The sequence below is a fragment of the Ranitomeya imitator genome, chromosome 1, assembly GCF_032444005.1.
Source record: "Ranitomeya imitator isolate aRanImi1 chromosome 1, aRanImi1.pri, whole genome shotgun sequence".
NCBI classification, from domain to species: Eukaryota; Metazoa; Chordata; class Amphibia; order Anura; family Dendrobatidae; genus Ranitomeya; species Ranitomeya imitator.
In genome coordinates, this window is record NC_091282.1 from 175,434,354 (window position 1) to 175,459,825 (window position 25,472).

A 25,472-nucleotide genomic window follows, 5' to 3' on the forward strand; every position below is an offset into this window, starting at 1 on the left:
GCTCCTGCCGAATTTCGTCAAAAAAATGATAATACCATTTACCAAAACTATATATATTTAGTTGTGAAGTGGTTCAGTGACATTTTCACACCAATTTTGAACTTTTGTTTGGTGTTTTCTCCATATACTGCCTATTATTCACTGACTGTTATACTGAGAGACTGCCGTTTATTAACCTCTTCTTTGCCACATTGGGTATATTGCTCTATTATTTGCCACATAAGGACATTGTCCAGTATTGCCCAGCAATTTCTCTGCAATATAAACTGCCTATTTATTAATATCTGCATTCCTGCAAAGAACTATTGCCTATTATTAACTGGGTATTTTCCTACTACCTGACATTGTTCTTAAGCAAAGAACCGTTGTTGTGGCATTTGCCACAACACGCAAAGTTGTCGTCTGATGTCTTTCATCCCTCCCCTCATAAGCATGTTCATGGATCCTGTGTAACTGTACCTTAAATAACAAGAATTGTCAAGAGCTGGTGAGTGCAGCCATTTTTTGTTCTTTCTTACTATTATTTATTAATTGTATTATTTTTACATTTGAATAAATAAAGTATATATGGATTCTAGACTCCCGATTCTTTAGAATCGGGCTGCCATCTAGTTACAATATAAAAATATATATCTTTCCTATACTTATTAATTACCGGTGAACCGCTGTCACATTGTCCTCCCTTCCATTTAAATTAGTTCCACAAATATTCTTGAACTCAAGAAGAGAAAGTCAAATTGCAGATTTATAGCTCACAGAAGAAAAAACAGAGTTTTGTAAAATCATCTTTTCCAGTTCGTTAAAATAATCTGTCACTACTTTAACTTTACAAATGTTAAATGCTGGCAAACTGCAAATGTCCCGTGAAAAGTTTCTTCTTCCGTGGCAACAGAATAGTGTTTGAATTGTGACCTTTGTGAATATTCTACATCCCGAATGATAAAAATGGGAGTAAATTGTTCTGTAACTCATCTCATTATGATTGCAAAAAAAAAAAGACACAAGCACGGAGCTGAATAGCAAATGTCCAGCCAAATAATCTTTTTCCAATAGTAGAGCAGTTAGCCATAGTTTCAAGCTATAGGGTAAAGGTTTCCAATTAGAACATAGCTATTTTGTACGATATCCTGACTGAATGCCATGAAGTACTAGTAAGTAAATATTACCGCATATTACATTATTTCTAAGGGCGGATTAAATGTAATGTGAACCAATTAATCAGAAAGGAGTGGTATAAATACCCTTGTCAACAGCTATGAAAGATGACAGAAATCTAATGATGGCTAAAAAGAACCCACCAGATCTCGATTCATTTCTAGTTCAGTTTTAATATATGTTTCAGTCATTCATTCAATTTCCTACCGCAATAAGGGTATGTTCACACGTTCCTGATTTCCATCCTTTTTTTTTTCAGGACTGTTTTTTTAAAAAACTGCAGCTCTTGGCAGAAAACGCAGGTCCTTTTTTTGGTCCTTTTTTTGTCCTTTTTTGATCCTTTTTTTGATCCTTTTTTTATGCAGTTTTCTATGCAGTTAAAATGGCTGAAAATACCCTAACCCTACCCCTAACCGTACCCCTAACCCTACCCCTACCCCTAACCCTACCCCTAACCCTACCCCTAACCCCACCCCTACCCCTAACCCTAACCCTACCCCTAACCCTACCCCTAACCCTAACCCTAACCCTATTCTAACCTTAGTGGAAAAAAAAAAAATTCTTAATTTTTTTTTATTGTCCCTACCTATGGGGGTGACAAAGGGGGGGGGTCATTTACTATTTTTTTTTATTTTGATCACTGAGATAGGTTATATCTCAGTGATCAAAATGCACTTTGTAACGAATCTGCCGGCCGGCAGATTCGGCGGGCGCACTGCGCATGCACCCGCCATTTTGCAAGATGGCGGCACCCAGGGAGAAGACGGCCGGACGGACACCAGGCAAGTATAAGGGGGGGAGATTAGGGCACGGGGGGGCATCGGAGCACTGGGGGGGGCATCGGAGCACGGGGCGGTGGGATTGGAGCACGGGGGGGCGGCATCGGAGCACGGGGGGGCAGCCACACTCCGCCCACGGACTTCCGCCCGCTTCCCCGCACTTCCTGCTGCAGCGGTTCGGCACCACAAACCGCAGTAAAACCCGCAGATATTTTTTTCATCTGCGGGTTTTACTGCGGGTTTGACCTCACAATGGATGTCAAGGGGTGCAGAACCGCTGCGGCTCCGAAAAAAGAAGTGACATGGTACTTCTTTTTTACCGCGGCTATTCAGCGCGGCTTTTTTTCCCGATTCCCGCATCATGTGCACAGTGGTTCCTGTTTTCCATAGGGTACAGTACACTGTACCCTGCATGGAAAACAGCTGCGGAACCGCAGCGGCAAAAACGCTGCGGTTCCGCAGAAAAAAACGCACTGTGTGAACATGGCCTAAAACTTTATTCTGACATGACATAAAAAAAAAAGTGCTGCTTTATAACGAGTTGACTTCGTAGCTTGTTACCCTCTTGCTGTCCCCTCAAGGTTGTCCAAGAATGGTTATCAACACATATATTAAAGTGGTTCTCCATTTTGTCTTTATATGAACAGATGTGTTATGGACACAATTTTGTGGCATTTACTAATATATAATACAAGTTCTTCTCCTATTCTTACTTATGCTGCTTTTTTCACAGACTGCACAGCTCTCCTGTTCTCAAAATGGCCTAGGAGCATGTCACCAGACCAGGCTATCAAAAATTTTCAGAAAATTTCATACCAACTACATAGCTTGAAGAGAAGTTATTGATGGGAGATTCTTGATAATGTTACCCTAGCTTTTTACTACTTGATATGACTGCTATATGGAGACACAAATCCACACACTAGGAGGATCGGATCCCCTACTAACCCTATAATCACTATAATTTCATTTAAAGGAAAGAAGAAAATACATGGGCAATTGTTGGTGTGAGTTGACTCCATTATTAAATTGACTTTTTTGTCTGTTTGCCTAATGTTAACATTGCTACCAGAAATGTTATACACATGAGTTGGTTTTGATGTCAAATCAAACACTTACTATACTGATTTATTTGTACATAGTTTTGTAGACCAAAAAAGATGTTAATGAGAACATTCGTTAAACAAACTCACGGAACATGGTGATGAATAGAAGGCAAAAAATTAAATTCATCTCACCTAGTTGAGGCATGGTTGCTCTCCTTGAACTCCATAAAATTATTCAGCACTCAAGGCTCTTAAACTCTTTCATAATTATTAAGCTTCAGATTAAAAAAGTCCACACCACACTGTCTAAATGCAGACAGCATCTAATATATAATTGCCTAGAATACTACTTCCTGCAATTTGTGCCAACTTCCGTGGCTTTGTCCGGAGCTAATGTCCGGAGCTAATGTCCGGAGCTAATGTGCGGAGATAATGTCCGGAGCTAATGTCCGGAGCTAATGTCCGGAGCTAATGTCCGGAGCTAATGTCCGGAGATAAGTGACGTCAACAGTGTCCAGTGTCTGATTGGTTGCCGCCTGCTGCGAGCGACCAATCAGAAACGTGCCGTACTGTGACACACTCCGCCCGCCATTTTGGTGTGATTTTTGAATTTTTACTTAAATAACAAGAATTGTCAAGAGCTGGTGAGTGCAGCCATTTTTTGTTCTTTCTTACTATTATTTATTAATTGTATTATTCTTACATTTGAATAAATAAAGTATATATGGATTCTAGACTCCCGATTCTTTAGAATCGGGCTGCCATCTAGTATTCAATAAATGGACATGAGTGACAGCAAATATATAACATTTCAGGCAAAGCATCTCTGATCTTCACAGTCCTTAAGCTCACTATACATATGAGATGGCTGTTGGCCGAGCAATGCTTAAGCCAAACGTTTATGGTAAAGCCAGCAAAGATGTCTGATTACTAAACTGGAACATTCGTGATAGGGCTGGCAGAACGCACCGAGTATATTTAGATATTATTATTGGTGCGTTCGCAGCCCGGAGTCCACCGTTCAGGAGACCAACCTGCTGCTAGCAAATGGTGGCACAATATGGTGGTAGAAGCGAACTCTAACTTCACAGAGTCGAACAGAAGGAAAACCGCTGTGCACTGTTAGCGTCACAGGGGAACACAGCTGCCGAACAGAGCAAAAGCAATCAGTGGTCAGGGATTAGCAAGCACACAAACACCTCCTCTCTGGGGAAGCCGAAATTCTAATGGCTTTATGCCAGCCCTGAATTCACCATACAAACTCCTCATCAGAGGTGCCGGCATTCTAGTGGCATATTTCAGCCAGACCCTGACCACAAGCAGACAAGACTACTGAGTAGATAAAGCTCATAACATAAGCTGATACTAGCGCATGGCTGTGCGGCCATGCGAACCTTTTATAGCTGCGGCAACTTCAGGACCTTCCTAGAGGACCAATGGGAGCTGCCACAGTACCTGAGCATGTGACCCCCAACCTCCAATTAGAGGTCTTATCCCGGGCATGCTCAGAAGGGGAAAAGCAGGACTTAGTCCCAGAGACGTCTGCTCGCCGCTGACCAGTACTGGCTACAATGGCTGAGCCTGGAAAGGCAGCAGTAACCATCCACACAGTATCAGGCTGAGCCAGACGCTGGGACCGACATCTCCACTGAGCAGGCTCCACTGCGGCTGGAGAATGGGAGACCGCAGCCTAGATGGTTCGAGATTCCCCCTGTGCAGAGGTGGGAACTCAACCCCTAACAATTCACTCGACCAAGCACTCCCATGTTTTCCATCTCTGGGAGAACAAAAGGAGTGGCAGTTCAACATCAGACATTCCGGGTCCTTAACATTGTGGACAATTGCCGAGCCGATCTACTTCAGCAGGTTCAGCTAGCTATAGTCCAATGTATATGGGGGCTTAAATAAAATTTGTGCTAAACTTGTAATATCTACATTGTATTGTAGAAAATACAAAATCAAAGCGCCAACACATTTGTTAAAATAACAATAAAATAAAAACAAAAACGCTAATCTATTCCCGGAACTAGAAAATAATAGCTCTTGGGTTAGACAATCAGCATCGTCCTGTAAAAACAGCAACTAAAGCTTTCTCCAATTGTTGTGGTTTATTCATTGACAATGGTATTTCAATGATTGCTGGTGCATATGTGCACCAACTCCCCCAGACTGTATGAAAAAAGGGGAATGAGAAACGGGACAAGTCAGCTCACCATTTGCAGTCTCTTTCCAAGAATGAGTTCCAAGCACGGAGCCGCCTGGGCTTGGGCGTGCAAGTTCCAAAGAATGAAGAAAAGAAGGTACTCCAGCGTAGAAAAATATAAAACTTTGTCTTTAATGGAAAAAAGTAATAAAAACAGGCACAATGTGGACAACATATAGATCCCAGAGAGCTACCAACCGACGCGTTTTGACACATGATTAAAACCGGAGTCTCGAAGCTCGTCGGTAGGTAGCTCTCTGGGATCTACATGTTGTCCACATTGTGCCTGTTTTTATGATTTTTTTTCATTAAAGACAAAGTTTTATATTTTACTACACTGGAGTACCTTCTTTTCTTCATTCTATGGAGCTCCCCCAGTCCACCACAAATCATCTCCTTTTCCCCATTTAAAAATACAAACATTAAAAAATAAGCATATTTAGTATCAATACGTGCAAAAGTCAGATTTATCAAAATGTAAGTTTAACTAACCTGCATAGAAAACATGCATTAAAAGAAATAAAAATGGCAAAAATACGGTTTTCTGTCCACACCTTTCCAAAAAATTCAATAAAAAACAATCAAAATGTTGTATCTGCCACAGATTGACATGAATAAAAAGGTTATCACCCGAAGACAGCCCTGCACAGCTCCTTCTAAAGAAAAATAAGATCATTACGGGTTTAAAAAAATGTCGATACACAACAAAAACCTTTTTTTCTTTACAAATTTCATATTTTTTTCATACCACTCAAGATTAAAAAAAAACATGCAGATGTGATATTTCTGTAATCAGAATGACATGGGAAATTATATTGCCAGGTCACTTTTACCATCGATTGAACGCCATAAAAACAAAACATAATAGTGGAATTGAATTATTTCTCACACTTGGAATTTTTACCATTTTCTAGTATATTTCATGGTAAGTAAATGAGACGAGATTAAATTTTGAATTACACCAAAGAAAGATAAGCCCTCAATCGTTGAAAGAAAAATAAAAAAAGTTATGGATCTTGGAAGAAGTGGAGGAGAGAATGATAGCGTAAAACCCAAAAAAATTACCTGTGCATGAAGGGGTTATAATGTGAAGCATCACATTTTGGCATGAAAATCTAAAATATATTAAAAAATGTAATCTTTTTAAGGACTCTTCATATAGGAACAATATCTGAAGTACTGCAGTTCTCCTTTTGGCCACTAGGACAATTCTAGTATCGTACAGCACTCTTTTCAGCTGTACTATGCATACTGAATGTTGTCAGATGTGTTATATCTTCTTTACCATTAGATGACACCTTCACAGAACTGCAAGAGACTGGATAGACAGGATTGCCCCACTTATAATAGCAAGAGAGTGCATGTTTATCTATGAGGCATATGTATACTAGTTTTGTGCACTTTAGAATTAAATGCAGAACATCTACATTAAAATATATAATAATAATAATAATCTTTATTTTTATATAGCACTAACATATTCCGCAGCGCTTTACAGGTTGCACACATTATCATCACTGTCCCCGTTGGGGCTTACAATCTAGGTTCCCTATCAGTATGTCTTTGGAATGTGGGAGGAAACCGGAGTACCCGGAGGAAACCCACGCAAACACGGAGAGAACATACAAACTCATTGCAGATGTTGTCCTTGGTGGGGTTTGAACCCAGGACTCCAGCGCTGCAATGCTAACCACTGCACCACCGTGCTGCCAGGTATATATAGCTGTATACTGTTTATGTGTCATGAAGTATAAAAATTAGTGTTAAAGGGATTGTTCAGGTCTATGATTTTTTCTCTAGCAGATTAAAAAAATTACAACTAAAGCAGTAATCACCCTCCCCAGGCCCAGTGTTGCCTCTCTACCGCTGATACTGTGAATATTTATGGATTTCAGCAGTGATGTCACAACTGCAGAGCACTGTACCACTGCAGCCAATCACTGAGCTCAGCAGTGATGAGCATGTAGTTGGTAAAAGCTCCTGATCCCAGTGATTGACTGCAGTGGTGACATGCACTGCAGATCTGACATCACCACTGAAGCATTATCATTTCCCAACCATGACCAGAGCAGCACCGGCAAACAGCTTTGTCTTGGCGATGGTGAATATTGCCATAATTGTTATTTTCAATATATGCAAACTTACACAGAAGGAAAAATTATTCCGGAAGAATCCCTTTAAATATTTGTCAATTTCAACTTCGATATATTTAGTAATATTAATATTATATTGTTGATGGATTGTCCTCAGAGAGAGGCGGGATGCCGATCCTATTGTTAACCTTAGGGTAAACAGAGTTTACATTACTGCAAAAGCAGCTATATATATTGATTAAGTAATTCGTCAAGAAATCAGTTCCTTAAGAAATCATTCATGGGATATTGATGAACTCAAAGATGTAAATAAGGGGAGAGAGAAAAGATTCCTATGAGAGGTACAAAAAAGACAGACAAGTGTTAAGATTTTAGAGCTCTAATTTCCTGGAAATGTGCCCGCGCAGACAGTTACTAGTCCCGGCCTTGGAAATTTCGGATGCAGCGCAGATTTCAACAGCTTCAGTAAAACACATTTGGCAGAAATGGCAACTTATGGAATGAATCTTACAGAAAGAAACGGCTATAAAGATGAAAGGAAAGGGTTCATGCTCGCTATACGGTAGGACTCGCTTCTGCAAATACATTTCAAATCAATTCTTCAGGAGATAAGAAAACCGCTGGGAAATTTCATTTGTAATTAGGATTAAACCAGACAATTAAAGTCCACTTGTACTAGGAGGTATTTTGTTGAGCCGTTTGATACATATGCTTCATGCGTAGATACTAGCTATGCAAGTTTAGTCTCTGCCGGTGTGTACATTAAATCATTTACTGGTCTCCCAAGTGTGCTATAGTTAATAGGGACTTTAATGTTTTACCTGCTTTAATTTCATAATCATTAGCACTGGCTTGACACCTATTACAAAGCTTCAGAAATAGTGATTATTAAGACAGAAAGCTTTAAGGTAAAAGACAATGGAATACATATGCATCTGGAAGGCAATATTAAATTGCTGTCCAAATGAGTTTTCCTCTAGATTTGGGCGTGAAATGGGGTAAACATTTTTAGACCGTGGCCTAGGCGCTACCAACAATTACGCATCAGCTTTCCTTATTCCAAAAATGAAAGGGTTAGAATGAAAAGTCAATGCCATGTTTAGCATCAAAGTACAAGCGCAAGTACAAAATGAGTACATCGAGCAGAAAACTTACAGTGAAATAATTGGGTCAGATCCTGGTGAAGTGTCTTGACTTCCATTATGTAAAAATGTCTTATAGAAACATCTACATCTGATACATTTATCACAAAACTTAATTTCTGATTGAAAAATGTATCACACACTGGCGATTGCTGTTCATTTTTAGAACTTGGTAGACTTTTTTAAAACTGTTGGTATACAAGCATGACCTTTTGAAAGTGAGCTAATTTCGGATGCTATGTATTCTAAAATGGGGGAAAAAAGAAAAGCTTTAGTTGCCTCCAAACTTAAAGGCCTCCATATACACAGACTAAAGTTGGTTGAACCTGCCAATATTGGCAGGATTGCCCAACAGTGTTAGGGGCATTCACAACTTTCCCACGATATCATGTTAACTTTAGAGGAAGATCGTTTTATTTTGTTCTACCAGGAGATAAGTCAAGCCGAGAATTCCCGTGCACTGGGGAGTCAGGAGAGATAACGGCCAGATAAGGATGATTGGATAGACCGCAGTGAGTCAATTTTGAGACGCGTTTCCTGAAATTCATGCAAATCAGCTAAAATAAATGACAGGCTTCATTTCACATACTGATGAAGAGTAGGCTAATGTAGGCAAAGCCAAGTGGTCTTCCTCATAAGTATCTGAAACTATCACTTCCCATGGGCTAGGGCAGCTAATCATGGAGGACTATCACAGCCTGTAGAAAACATGGGGCAGGCCAAGAAGCATCACTTTATGCTTAATGAGCAGGAATAGAGGTCAGAGTGCACAGCTCATTCTACATAGTCACAGAAAAAAGAACTAAAGTTGACGAATACCTAGTTGCATCAATAGGGACACAGAGAGATATGGCAGAAAGTAATATTGTAATTGATTAATGACCCACATTTCTCACTGTTGCATTAAAAAAGTTTAGAACTTTCTGTGTCATACTCACTCCCTTCACTAAAACTATATTAACAATAAAACAGATTGAATACAGTATTGAGAGATGGGGAAATGTTCTATACACTGTTCCAAGGCAATAGGACTACTTGAGATTTGCCACAAATAAATTTGATAAAAATCAAATTTTAGGGAAAAATTTGGCAAAGCTGGCCAAAATGTTCGATCAAATCTACTGACAACAAAATTATTGTTTGTTATCTAATATGCTTGGGGGCATTTACATGGTCACCAGAGTTGATTTCAGTGAGCAGAAGCCTTGCCCAATTTTCTAAATTGTTTCTCAGCTGATTGATCCATTTTACATCCCTTCATCATCAGCACAGAAGAGCTATAGTCCTCCAGCATATATGCTTCAGTAAGCATAGACTGGGACGGAAAAGCAGTAAAGCTGGGCTTAGGTGAATATCACAGAAACTTACCGTATTCTTCAGACTATAAGACACACTTTTTTCCTCCCAAAATGTGGAGGAAAATGGAGGGTACGTCTTATGGGCTCTGGCTGTGGTGGGGAGGTTGGGGTGTGTGGTTTCGGCTGAGCATCGGGTCATAGGAGGCTGCAGCCGTTGGCTCCGGCTAACTCCTGTGCCTGCTGCTAAAGAGAAATTAATATGCACTGCATTCCACACCCATGAGCGTGGAGGGCAATGAATATGTACTTCTTTCTGGCATCCTGGTATGATTGGCCCCATCAGAAAAGATTAAAAAAAAATTACTCTTACCTTCCTCTGCTCCCTCGCATTGTCATGCTCCGGTGCCAGCAGCTGCCAGAAAACTCACCGAGACTGTTCATCGCAGAGAGTGGTGAGTATCCATTCCTCTTCAGTAGTGCGCAGTGTCAGCCGGAGCCTTCCTGCCGTTGCCGGCGGTCACGTGTGCCGATACATAAGAGAAATAAATATTCTGAATATTAATTTCTCTTAAGTATTGGCACATGTTACCACAGGAGCAGCAGGAAGCCGCTGGCTGACACTGCGCACTACTGAAGAGGAATGGATACTCACCGCTCTCTGCAAAGAACAGTCCCAGTGAGTATTCTTGCAGCTGTGCGCTGCTTGTAAGCAGCACATGACGTCCCTGTCATGCGCTGCTTACAAGCATTAAGCAGTTGCTGGCACCGGAGCAGGACGCTGCGACTACAAGGGAGCGGCAGAAGGTGAGTGTAATGTTTTGTGCTTTTTAATTTTTCCTTATGGGCCCATGCATACCGGGAACGGGATGGGGCCAATTTTAAAAGAAAAAGGATGGGACCAATCATAACTGGAACAGGATGGTGCCATTTATATCAGAAAAAGGATGGGACCAATCATACAAGGAATAGGATGGGGCCATTTATACAAGAAAAAAAGATGGGCCCAATCATACCAGGAATGGGATGGGGACAATCATACCAGAATAAGGATGGGGCCAAATCAAACCAGAACCATGATGGGGCCAATCATACCAGGACTGGGATGGGGCCGTGTATACCAGGACCGGGATGGTACCAATCATACCAGGATAAGGATGGGGCCATGCATACCACGATAGGGATGAAGGGGCTATGCATACCAGGATAGGGATGAGGGAGCCATGCATACCAGGATAGGGATCAGGGGCCATGTGTATCAGAATGGCGATGAGGGGACCATATATACCAGGATAGGGAATATTAAGTACAGAACTGACCATTTTTTTTGCTTCAATTTTTTTCCTAAGTTCCTCCTCTAAAACCTAGGTGTGTCTTCTGAATAATACGGTAGTTTATGTCATGCCATCAAAAATTATCACAAATCAACTGCTCACTATTACCAGTTTATTTACATGCACAGAAACAAATTATTAAAGGGACTGTCCACCCTTATGCTAAATACCTCCTACCAAAAATCTCTAAAAATAGTAAGCAAAAGCATTGTCACCTTGCTATTTCTGCTTCTTTTTCAAGGCCACCCAAGTCACTCACTGATGTTTGTGCTTGTTAAGTATGAGTAGACACATAAACACTAGTGATGAGCGAATATACTCGTTACTCGAGATTTCCCGAGCACGCTCGGGTGTCCTCCGAGTATTTGTAAGTGCTCGGTGATTAAGTTTTCATCGCCGCAGCTGAATGATTTACAGCTACCATCCAGCATAAGTAAATGTGGGGGTTGCCTGGTTGCTAGGGAATCCCCACATGTAAACAAGATGGAGAAGAGATGTAAATCATTCAGCTGCTGCAACGAAAACTAAATCTCCGAGCATGCTCGGGAAATCTCGAGTAACGAGTATATTCGCTCATTACTAGTAAGCGCTGCCACCAATCACTGGCTACAAGAGTGGCCAAGCCATAAGGGACTAGACCAATCACTGGCTGCAGCAGCCATGCCTTTCAGAAATGAACAATCAGTGTGGATACCAATGGGGACTAGGGCAGTGTTAGAAGAGGAGGAGTGGGGATCGGTTAAGGTGAGGGAGTATACTTTAGTTTATTGTTTTTAAGCACTATTGTAAGCTTCAGGTGGGGACTACCCATTTAACTATTTATTTTTCTGAACAGCTGCAAACCCCACTTTTTTAACGCTTGGCATGTACATGAAATGAATATTGTATATGTGTAGTTTATCTTTTGCAATATTTAAATTCTGCAAAAGGTCAAAGACTAATTGCATCAGACAGAGTGTCTGCATAGAAATGAACACTCAATCAGTAGCAACATAGTTTTGCTTTATTTTGTCTACTGAACTTGCTGAATATAATGACTTCAACCTACTGTCAGCTATTTTGCCAGCAGCAAATGATTAGTGTAATTTTGAAAGAGCAGTAATGTGCAAAAGCAATTATGTTTTTAGGCCAGTTATTTAGAAAAATGGACATTTTTCCATCATCCCAAAGAGACAGATTAGTTTACGCAGTCCCTGAAAAATAGAATAAAAATGAAAACTACATGCAGATATCGTCTTAGAATAAGGGCAATCCAATCATTCAATAACATTTCTTCAGCAAGCAATTTAACATGAAACGAGAGGGTCTGTTTATACGGCCATACCTTTTACAAAATGCCTTTGAAGTGTTGACTACTGCAATCTATATCCTTGTACTTCATAATCCTAAGCAAACCATGCAAAGCTAATACTCTGATTATATGGGTCTAATTTTACAGATTCACAGATATTATCATATTACTCCGACTAAAGCATATGGGACATCACTGACCATTTTGTACTTGACACGACATTTACAATCCTGGTCCCACTATAGACCTGCTAATTGATTTGCTATCTCCCAGCTTACCTTAAAATGTCCATATGCCATAAACCCCTCATACATATTTGGCTAAATGTGGCTGAACCCAGTGATATTGGCAGGATCTGCTGATAGTCTCTTGGGGGTTTGTATGACAGTGTCACGCGGGCCTCCTGAATCTCTCCAAAAACAATGTTAGAGGCGATAAAGTTTGGGAAGATGGAACTATAATGCCAGAACATTATGATATTCAGGAGATAAGAAGCTAGCAGATGTATCTGGCAATGACTTTCTCCACTCTCCCCTTTTGAAAACACAGGAATCATCTATATGGAGGAGTCAGCCCAATGTTCATCCAGCCAAAAGATATATAATGTACATGGAGGAACCATGTGGACGCTCACAATACACATGAGATAGAATGGTCAAATGTTAGACAAGTATGGAGCCATCTTTCTGATGTATTCAGTGAGAAGAAATCAGAAAGCCACTGTCAGACACTTCTGCCAGCAGGTCATCTAACATCCCAAGTTCTCAATCCTTTCAGAGAAGAGTCGGGAGGCCCAAATACACATCAAGGTTTTGCCTGGTCTAACAGTAATTGGCAATTCAGTAGAGATTCATCTAATGTATATAGGGACCTTTAAACAGCAAGCGGAGAACAGTTTTCTCTCCTTACTCCTCTTTACAAATGTACATTTGCTTTGGCCAAGCATGCGTGTGTCTTTAGTTTTATCTGTCGCAGAAACAAAAGACTAGAGAGCTGAATTTCAACATGCCAATTCTTTATTGCCCAACATCATCTGTCGGGGGGAAAGTTAGAGGATTCCCATACACCTTCTATGGTCAGCCAGTCCCACGGAACTTTGTAGACTTGGATGACATTACTCTAAAATATATGAGGGTCAACAGGGCTACATAGACTCTGTATATAGTGAAAGGTTAAGGGGAACCTGTCACCATGAAAATACAGTCCAATCTGCAAGCATCATATTACACAGCAGCGGGAGCTGTGCGAATTGATGTATAGTTTTGAGAGAAAATATTCAGTATAAATTATGTTTTAATCATTTCATTCTCGGCTCTTTCTGGATTTTCGATCCAGTGGGCGGTCCTATCACTGATTGACAGCTTTCTATAACTGTGCATATATAAATAAATAAATAAATATATATATACAGTATATCACTGTCAGTCACTGATCAGACCGCCCACCGGACCGAGAAACCAGAAAATACAGAAGTTAAACATAACTTGATGCCTGCAGATTGGGCTGAATTTTTAAGGTGATAGGTTCCTTTAAAGTCTAATCATCGACAATCCATAGCTTCCAAAGTATTATAGTTAACAAATTAAAACAGTGAACATAGATTTAGAGGCTATATTACCCCTATATGGCTTTTTGAACAGCTGACATGTGCCCGCAATATCCACAGGTGGAATCGCGATCCATCCGTGGCTATTAACCCTTTAAATTCCACTGTCAAACTCTGACAGCGGCATTTAACAAGCGCTCTGGGAAAAAGGGGAGCAAAAAATGAAAATGCAAAACCAAAAATACCTCTGGTCGCTATGGGGTTAATTCTACTTATGCTAAATTATGTATTCTTATCATATACATATAATTGTTCTTTCAGGAAGCTACACATCTTTAGATATACTGAATACAGTATATGTAGAAGAACATTATGGCAGTAGATGGTGTTTGATCCATGGTGAAGTCTTTGATATTTATTATGTTGGCATTATCATTTTATTTCTTATTGTTTTTTAGTCATTAAGTGAAGATTTTCCAAAAATCCCCAAATAAAATAATAAAAAAAAAATGTATTCTTAACATAACAAAGCAAACCCCATTTCTATCTAAGTTTATACATGATAATAGCACAATGTTTGAACCCTGGATCAAATTGATCCCAGGCAACATCTGCATGTAATTTATATGTTCTCCTTGTCTTCATGTGGATTTCCCCCACACTTCAAAAAATATACTGGCAGCTTAATTGGCTTCCCGTGAAATTGGCCATAGTGCATACATGTGCATTCCTGTGGTATGGCAAATTAAATTGTAAGCTCCTCTGAGGCTAGAGATCCATGCAAATGAATAGCCTCTTTGTACAAGTCTCTGGATTATGTTTGTGCCATTTAATTAAATATACTAACAATAATACTGATATTACAATAATGGAGGAAGAAAGTCAATTTTATTTATTATTACTCGTATCAGGAACTTTTCGAGAATTTTTTAATTGCAGCTATAGATTATAAATAAACAAAAATAAATAAAATATTATTTGTCACAAATCTTATGTTAAAAAATTTGCAGTCATTATTTTGTATTACTAAAGTTCATTCTATTATGACATTTGGTGTGGTTATACACTCCTTTATATTGAGATTCAGCTAGTTGGAAGGACGCACATTTTCTACACCAGCCACACAATTTCTGTGTCAGCCACACAGTGCAATCACGGCCTGTCCTACACAGCTGAGGGAGATTAACTAAAAGGAATATGTCAACCTGTCTATTAGTTAGACGGAGGAAATATCCATTAAACACATCTATATTTTAGCCTTTGACCGAATCTGATCTGGCAAATTTTTTACATTCTTGTTGCTGGAATTAAAAAGGCAGCCAAAAATATCTTCCCGGGCTCTTTCCTGCCACTAATGGATTGAATGCAGAGCGAGATTAAATTGCCTTTGTATTAATTCATCTATTTACAAGTAAAAGGTGAAATAACAGAATGGACAAAAAGATGACTTTTCCTGTTTTTAAGGCAGGAAGGTTCTGTGTGATCTCAGATATATTTATCTCGCTGCCAAGGGTAAGTAACCTATGAATAAAGCTTGTTTGGCATTCAATATACAGTGGAATATAAGAGCGAGAAAGAGAGGAACCATTCAAGTGGAAGAAGCAACAAGTGAGGTTTCTTTTTCATTTTATTGCTTTTTTTTTCTGTACTGTATATGTGCCACTCTGACTCAGGGGGCTGAGTAACTCTATGGAAAGGAAGGGATATCCCTCACTATGGGCAAACTGATATCAAACAAATCATATTCATTTAGAATTTACCAAAACTTGCAGATTATAGTCAAACATTTTCAGAAAATTATTAGCCAGTCACTATTTTGTTTGATTCATATGGGCCAAGGAGGGGTTAAAAAATAATATATTCATTTGGTTCCTCACCTTTCCTTATAGCACAACAACCATCCTCTGCTGGCTTCCTAAGGCACAAACTCAGCCCCCTCTGGCTTCCTAAAACATGTGCTCTCATGTCGTGACATCATCATGTGCATTACCCCATGCAGTCACATAGGACAGCATTCCTATGACATCAAAACGCGCGCCGAGGCCTGCCAGTGATATAAAAGTGAAGAGGAGACTTGGGAAGTCACCAAAGGACCAGTGGGGAGATGTGGTGTCAGGGAGAGGTGAGGGGCTATGCGAGTATGACATTTTACTGTTTTTAACCCTTTCCCAACCATTTATTTAAGCTTTAGAGTCGAGAGACTTCAGAATAATAATAAATGACTTTTCTTAAAAGCAATCAGGGATTATTTGATTTGCATCAAATAAATTTGATGTAAATTTAACTTCCAAGGCGAATTTGAGTGAATTTGACTACTTCAGCACGTGTCAGATTTGTTTAACTCTAGTTATCCCCCATAAACATTTATAACATGTCCACAGGATATGCTGCCATAATTGATAGATATTTTACCTCAGGGACACATAATATATGTCTTCATAACTGAGGCCCCTGCAATATTGACCCTTACAGTGAGGTCACCACTGACCGGCTCATCTGCAAAGTAAATTGGGTGAAGAGTTGAAAATACGACTGAGCAGATTTATGTTTTTGCAGCTCCCATATAATTTAATAGAGAGGGTCAAGCACATGGACCGCCAACCCTACAGTTACCCCCTCGCCAGGTGGAGCAGGAGTCGGGGGAATCCCATTCTGAATAGATGCAGGTCCCAAAGGTGGGATTTGAGCCTAACAAGCAAATATGGATTATCACAAATCATTTTTTAAATCAAATTTTTACTTCAAATCTTAATATATATCTTTTTGACAGCCATTTCATTGGATATCCTAGTACTAATTTAAAAACTGTGAAAACATTAATGCTAATCCTGAATTTCTACAATTTCAGTTACATGATAAATACATAAATAGAATTATAGTAATAATATCAGTTATATGATAAATACAAAAATAGTAAAAATATATATGTACACACATGCATTAGGCATATATTATGTATATATCATGTAACTGATATAATTACTATCTATGTCTTTAACATGTCACTGAAGCTGTAAAAATTCTGAATTTCGCCAATTTCAGTGACATGATAAATTAATAGAAATTCAGATTTACCGTTAATGTTTGCATGTATAAATAATTAGGCTACTTTCACACTAGCGTCGGAATCTCACCGTTGCAATGCGTCGGGGAGAGATTCCGACGCTAGCGTTTAATGCATTGCACAATGGAGGCAGCGGATGCATTTCTCTGGCGCATCCGCTGCCCCATTGTAAGGTGCGGGAGGTGGGGGCGGAGTTCCGGCGGCGCATGCGCGGTCGGAAAAAGCGGTCCGTCAGGAGCAAAAAACGTTACATGTAGCGTTTTTTGCTCCCGACGGTCCGCAGAAGCACGACGCATCCGTCGCTCGACGGATGCAACGTGTGGCAATCCGTCGCAAATGCATCGTCAATACAAGTCTATAGGGAAAAAACGCATCCTGCAAGCACTTTTGCAGGATGCGTTTTTTCTGCAAAACGATGCATTGTGACGGATTGCAGAAAACGCTAGTGTGAAAGTAGCCTTAACCATATATATAATTCTGCAAAATTTACCAGAAATCGATTGGAATTACCGTGTACTGATCCACTAGATATTCTGCATTATTATATATTGAGTGCTACTTTAATTGCCATGGGTATTGCTATGAATCAGACTTTATCTTATTTTTTTTTTTTTTAGAAATCTATCAATACTGTTTACTAAAACACAAAAAAAAAGTAATGATTTACTTTTTGTGAAATAAACCCGTTTCTATAAGCCATAGTAAGACAGCAACTCTAGTAAAGGGCCAGGCAAAAATTAGCCTTGTGTGTCATCATGTGTCTAAAACAGAATTACCTCCAGTGAGCAATTACATTCAGGCCAGGCTCTTTTCTTCCAATCAGACCTTTGCGTACCCTCATTTAACACCGCGCCTGCTACAATGTAAAAGGATTGATGTGTAAAGATTCGCAGTGTATCTGCTTTTTTGACTGGGCTGCTGCATTGAACATATTGATAAAGGAGAAGACATCTTTAAAGGAAAAAAAAAAGAATCTTTCACCATAGAACAATGAGATCTCTACCCCATCCATTTCTGCTCGATGTCTTCCATTATTGCCTGCTGACTATTGCTGCTCATGAGGGAGCATGAACTATCCATGAGTGTAAAATAGATACTGCACAAATTGATTCCGTAATACTGCACAGACATGTATGAATAATGAGACTCCGCAGACGCTTGTCACAAAGCAAGTATATCAGTGTATCTGATTTATTGATATTTTGACTGTAAAATCCAATCCGTAACAGGGAAGATGTAAGCCAAGCGCAAGGATTTTATCTTATGATTTATAAGCCGTTCAGTATCAGCGCACGAATCAAAGGTTAAAGACATATTTGAGGAAGAAATGCAGATAGGTATTCTAAGAAACTTATCAATACTTAATGTAACATGTATGCTAAGCAGTACCTTTACCTTCTCTGCATAAAGATATGTACATAGATCATATTTTCTAATGTAGCCTTTGTACGATAAGAGAAATTCCTACACATGGGTTGAGCATCAGGAGTGTAAACTGTAATTAATGCAAGGGTTAAAGTCGCAACCAGGGCTTGTAGCTCAGAGAACCCTAAAAAGCCCTTTTGGGAAGATGAAAATTATTAAAAACTGTCATTTTAATTTTTATTTCATAAATCAATAGTACGCATAAAAAAAGCAATTTTGTAATATATCTCATCAGAGAAACCTGCCTCGTTCTCCTCCTGGACTGATTTTTCACTTACAGTTCATGAGTAAATATTGTATTCAGTGAGGACAGATTTTCCCGCTACTGAGGTAGAAGATGACAGTTAGTGCTCGTAAAATTCTGAGGAGGCAATAGCTAGAGGAGGGCACAGACATTCTACTGTAAGTTTTGCTGAGACAACAGTTACAATTCTTTATGGAACATTATGAGTTAACATATTTTTCAGACTATATGATGCACCTTTTCACCAAAAAATTTTGGGGGGGAAATGGGAGGGTGTCTTACAGTCGGAATGTACTTACAGTTAGTGTGGTGGCAGCAGGAGTCGGGCGATTCTTCCAGTAGTCCGACGCTGCTGGTCGATCTCGCTTCCATCCCAGCCTGATGTGGCAGGTTCGGCGGTGCTCGGTGGTACGCGAGGCTCCGGCGACATTTTGTGAAAGCTTGGAGCTCCCACACTTCTATTGCCTCAATGCTGTGGCCTCCAGGAAGATGGTCGCCAGATGCGGCGCATGCCCAGATTGAGATCTCGGGATGAGATTTTGTTGCCGTGATCTCAATCTGCGCATGTGCTGCCTCCAGCGGCCATTTTCCCAGAGGCCACAGCATTGAGGCAATAGAAGTTGCCATAGCCCCTCTGAACCTACAGCACCAGCTGCACTAGGCTGGGAGCGAGATCATCGCCCTACAGCACCAGACTTGGATGGCATTTCCCTGAGACCACTGCATCACAGCAATGGATGCGTGGGGGCTCCGAGCTTTCACAAAATTTCGCCGTAGCCCCCTCACTGCCAAGCACCACCGACCCTGCACACCAGTCTGGGTCATATCATTGCCGGACCATCAAACACCCCCTATGACTCCACTGCTGATCCCCCCAGGTAAGCTGAATTCAGGACTGTAAGATGGACCCCCATTTGATGCATTAATTTTTTCCCCATTTTTCTTCTGAAAATTTGGGGTGCGTCTTATGGTCCAATGCGTCTTATAGTCCAAAAAAATATAAATCTTTCTCAGTAATGGGAAAATTTGTATTCACTGAAGACACATTTTACCCATGAATTGAGAGTTTTGAAATGAATGATCAGTTGAGGGGGAGAAAATCTGATTTCTCTGATAAGATATTTTACACATTTTCAGATTTTCATCTGTAAAATAGTTTTTTTTTAAATGAAAATAGTTAATCCTTAAATATTTGCGAAAGTTGGATATTTTGCACTTGTGGTCATGATGAACTTTAATTTACGTCACTATTGCAAACCAGTCCCTCCATAACCAAATTTTACCAGATCCAAAATCTAAAGAAAAGGAAATGAGAAATCATATACCATCTAGAGCTTCCATAGCTTTTGAACAGGGATGAGCGGACTCATGGAAGTCCAAGTTCTGGTCCCCAACTGAACTTTATTCCAAAATTCTGTTCGGGTACCAGAACTGTACCCAAACCAGAACTCCATTGAAAACAATTGGGGACCCAAACTTTTGAGCTGGAAAATGTCTCTCACTTTCCCCCGGAAATCCGAACTTTGCAACTGACTTGTACGTGTTCGGTGGACTAAATTTTAAGTTCGGATTCACTCATCTCTACTTCTGGAGAACATGTCCACTGTGTACCATACTATATCCCAAAAGCAGGAGACTGATCACCATTGTCAGCTGTTGGGTTTTGGTACTTCCCTTTGCTTGGAGAACATTGGAAAGGAAGAAAACCCTTATTCTTTCCTTACATTCTCTTGTGTCAGGAGAGTGTCCAGGATCAACTTAATGTTTAGATAGGTAACTCCTGGTTTTCAAATATGGAAGATGCTACATTAGGAGACAACATTACATTTCTGAAAAAAAGGATCAAATCACAAGAAGGATTATATTTGCCACCTAAGGGAATTAGACGTGAATTAGGCCAATAATTGAGGATTGCTGGACTGGTAGGATTCTGGGTTGGATTTAAGGATTGCTTGGAAACTGTTGTCTCACATAGTTGAAGGAGGATTTGTTTAGATCTTTATTAATCAGTTTGTTTTCAATCTCTCGGTATTGTATGCACGGATCTACATATGAAGGCTGTGTACGCCAGGTGAAGACACTTTGTAGTTTTAATAAAGATAGGCACAGCTGGCTCAGAAAGACTCATTAACCACTTGAGAATAACTTGGGTTTTCTCAGCAGAATCAGCTCAGCTGCAGTGAACCTGCAACTAATTGCCTTTCCTTAATAGGAACTGGCTAAGACAAGCAGGAAACACATGGGACACATAGGAGCCTCTGAACCTGGGCGCCGAACACTTATTTGTGTACATGAATTCAGAGAATAGCACTGTTAACCTAACATCTTACACAATATTAGCTATAGTCTAGCTGGGAAAATATTAATGAAAAAAAAAAGATCCATAAAAATAACTACCGTAAATAAGGTTGAAAACACCAAACCACACTAAAGCCAAATGCCCAAAGACATTTAGGGGTCATTTACCTAGAGTGGCATTCTGTATTCTGGCCTAAGTACAGTGCATGCTAAAGGAAAGCGTGACAAATGAGCCTCTAATTGAAATATTTGCTGCTCCTTTTCCTGTCCATGTGCCAGAAAAGCCAATCTATACTAGCTACTGGCCGACATAGGTTGGCACTATAGTTTAAACCAATTTGGGAAGGAAATTACAATAGATTCAGCCACATTTCTCCACTATCCCATTTGTTATAGCCATTCGATGAATAAAAAAAGGCTAAGTCATAAGTTTGTGCACCAAAATGTGCTACTTTTTCCACCAGAAAGTTGGTGCAAGTTGCTAAATTAATTTCTAAACTAATTTCTCTCATTGTATAAAGAAGTAGGTTTTGATACGTTAAGCTGCAGATAAACCACTTAGCCCGCACTTACACCTCAATTTTTTAGTCCGGTTTAAAAAAAAAAATCCAATTTCCATCATTTACTTGAACACAATGATTTTTATCCATTTCTAGTCAATGTGTTAATTTTTACTAACGGTCTTTCACACGTTTTCTTGAATGAGAAAAAAAAAGATGGCTGATTTTCAAGCTTTTTGTAGCAACCAGATAGTGAAAAATGGAAAGCACATTGGTGCAAAATGGATAATAAATATGTGCTGTTCATTTTTGTTTGGAGAGCCATGTACTCACATAAATGGTCAAGTTTGATCCAAATATCAGGCTAAACTTTAACATGTGCCTTTTTGTATAGACCATTGGACAAAAAAATTAATGCAAAAAGTGCCATAGATGCTATCTAGTGATGAGCGAGTGTACTCGTTACTCTAGTTTTCCGAGCACACTCGGGTGCTCTCCGAGTATTTTAGGCGTGCTCGTAGATTATGTTTGAGTCCCTGCAGCAGCATGATTTGCGGCTGCTAGACAGCCTGAACACATGCAGGGATTGCCTGTTTCTTAGGGAATCCCCACATGCATTCAGGCTGTCTAGCAGTCGCAAATCACACAGCTCAAACAATCTATGAGCACACACAAAATACTCAGAGAAAACCCGAGCGTGCTCAGAAAACTAGAGTAACGAGCACACTCGCTCACCACTAATGCTATTCATTAAAAACAGACACCTAAAAAAAGACAGGTCCCATGGCAAAACTCAAAATGAGTAAATGACAACCAAATCTATCAATTTCTTAGCAACCTTTGGGCCTCTAGCATAATCCTGAAATTGCTAGTATGCACCCTTAAAATTAACAGCACTGATCCAGATATCGACATAATCTTGACACAAAAGTGTTTTATTTAAAGGGGTTGTCCATCCCTAGGCTACAAGTCTGAAGCCCCTCAATGTGACTGCAGACTTGTAAATCCTCATAACGCTTACTGCGCACTGTGAGGGTTCTCAGGTGCCGACACCATGAGCAGGAAATCATGTGACTGCATTCATGCAGACTACATTGGAATAGCCTTGTTCAATGTCAGTATATTGAGTGAGGCTAGACAAGTCTTGTCTGAATGTGGCCAGAAATATGAAAATCACATGACCAGCCACTCCAGGCATCGGCAAAATCCTCACAACACGCAGGGTGTAGATTTGAGGTTGCACTAAAATGCAGTCACAGAGTGACTGCAGACTCGTAGCATAAGGCCAGAAAAAACCTTTAAGTCCTTATCAAGTGTTGGGCCTTCATTCCTGATCCATGGCTAAGTTCGGTAAATGATTAATACTGAATCCTATATTTGTAAAAGTCACTACTACCCATCTTATGAGCCAATCATCTTCTATAACTTTTTAAAATGGGATAAACTCTTCACTGACATCATGTAATTTTAACCCAAGACAAACTGGTAAACTAACAATGGGGATATGAAGAGAACTGGTAGGGAAAAATTTAAGGCACCTTTCTGAGAATACAAGAACATGAAAGGAAAAATATTTGACATTATGTCACACAACATTTGCTGTTGACAGACCTGTTGCTTTGTAGATAAATGTGATGCTGCTACCTTTCACAGAACTGATATACTTAAGCAATGCTGGGTGTGCAATCTTAAAAGGAGATACATTCAGCAGGCATGTTCAGACTTTGCTCAGAAAAATCCTTAAAAAGAGCCCTGTGGTCAGGATTGACTGTCTGTGGAGGTTATCGTAGGAGGTCAAGACGTGAGACTTATGTACATTATTTCACAAGCTGCTGAGGATTTAAATTACATTCAAATGCAGCTATCCTTTCAAATCCGGCATCTCGGTGAAGCACGGTTCCAGTAGGCAAGTGTTGAATGGAGAGAAAAATCATCCTAAAAAGTAATGCCTTGTTTCCCATGGTCTCTGAACCTTAGCAGATGTTCTATAAACTCTGTAGGATTCAAGAAATGTAACGGGAAGAAGTCAAGATGTCTTGCAAACTCTCACACCCAAGTGACTATCCTCACACTGTTAATTCTTGACTATGATGAGACAGATATTCATGTAATCTCTGACATTGAGGGAAGATCCACAGAGGTTATATTCGGAACCACACACTTTTGGTTAGAATTTATTCTCCGTTTTTCTCTGTGCTGCAGTTGAGATGTCTCCTGTGTAACAAAATATTACCGAAATCTGCCGTAACGTGACTATCTCACATACTACAATAAGAATATCCTATTAAACTTCAATTATACAAATGCCTGCTAGCAAATAATTTCATGATTAATTACCCTAATTTCTCTTTTAATTTAGAGTGGTTTGTTTTATTAACAAGAATTTACACATGGGAACCGCCATTAGGAAACTCTCTCCAGCAGTAAGATTATGTGTGGGGAAATGTTTGCAAACAATATTTTCATTGCACCCAAAGTTAAAAAATAAGCGGCAGAAAATCAGATTATAAATGCAATATTGTTTGGATGATTTACTTTGGATATTCGCGCTCTTTACCTTTTTTGTGCCTCAGGCATCTGGCACTTTAATGTCAATGAATGTCCTCAGAACATGGCAGCAAATGTCATCTGCTCTTTTTGTCAGTACTTAAAGGGTCACTGGGGCAGCTGATCAGTAAGCCATTTAATATACTACTTGACCTAATGGTCTGGCAGCTCGAGAACATATCATGTATTTAGTGCAAGGTACATTGGGTAAAATTTCACAATATTCTAAGACCAAAAATGCAGGTTCTTTAGTGTTTTTGTTCTTCTAACCTTTGCCTTTATTTTCTTGCTATTGAATTAATATGTCAGTGCCATTTTATTATGTTATTACAAGCATAGTAAAGTGAACTTACAGGTAACACCCCTTTTAAAAAGAAGTCAACTACAGTATATGATCAGCTGATCACCCTTAGGCTATGGTCAGATGGCCGTATTTTCTTTCATCAGAGAGAATCGGGCTGATTATGATAATGACACTCTGATCAAACTCTGATCACAGTTTGATCTCAGTTTGATTAGCGTGTCGCCTTCACGTGATCCAATTTTCTCAGATGAGAAAACCAGAGCGCATGGTGAGGAAAAGATGGAGAACAAACTTCTGATATCTTCTTGATTCACGGAAATGTCATCCAAGTGCAGTCCAATGTTTTCCACACACACAGATTTACCGTAAGTGGATGAGCACCATCTGATTTTAAAGTGAGATGACAGCATACTGTAATTTTTTACAATAGATTTTTTGGCATTAGTGCAACTTCTGAAATACTAAGTGATAGACTAATATTAACCAGGAGAAGTGGTGGCTGCTCAAACAGAAATGTAGTGTCATGCAGGTGACCTTACGCATTAAAGTCAACCTAACCTACCATTTTTGATGGCATCTGTAAATCATCTAATGTGCATGAATTGTTTGGCTAAGGTTTCTTTGTTCTCAAGGTAATTTGCCACCAGCCTTTTTCCAATCAGAACATATGCACATCCGGTGGAACAGCTGTCGGCAGGCCAAGCATTCTGCCAATAGCTTTTAAAGGTGTATGATCAACTTATGGCTTAGGGCAGACTATGCAATACAGTGCCAAGTGTAAGTCGTCTCTCTTACTAGCCTCTCTCAGTAGCTCTAGCTCCTAGTGCAGGTTCTTATGTTCTGATTAGATGAGTTTATTTTTTTGAGACAAAAAAAGTTTATAACGTTTGTAAAGTATTTGCTGACGTAAAAATTTCTTAATGTAATTGTAATATACACTTGCTCTTGGATGCTCTAATAATAACTCGCAGCGCTCAAGGGATTTTATATATATATGCATTTATTTTTGCAGAATATAGACTACTTTAACCCTTCACGTCTGAGGTTATGATTCTTCAGTGTTTTTGCTGCTCTATTTTCTGCAGCCAAAACTTGCTCTCTTGGCAGTAAAAACAATGAGTTCCAAATGCCGATTTTTAGCATTTTTTTTTTTTTTTCGTTTTTGGAGTGCGGATTACTTGTGTGCTTCATCTACAGGACATGTTT

At 39.6% G+C, this 25,472-nt stretch overlaps 1 protein-coding gene across 2 annotated transcripts in view; it reads right to left on the reverse strand.

Moving 5' to 3' along the window:
* Window positions 1-25,472, reverse strand: part of EFNA5 (ephrin A5) — a 583,129-nt gene that overhangs the window by 180,064 nt on the left and 377,593 nt on the right. The gene's annotated exons all lie outside the window — the stretch shown is intronic.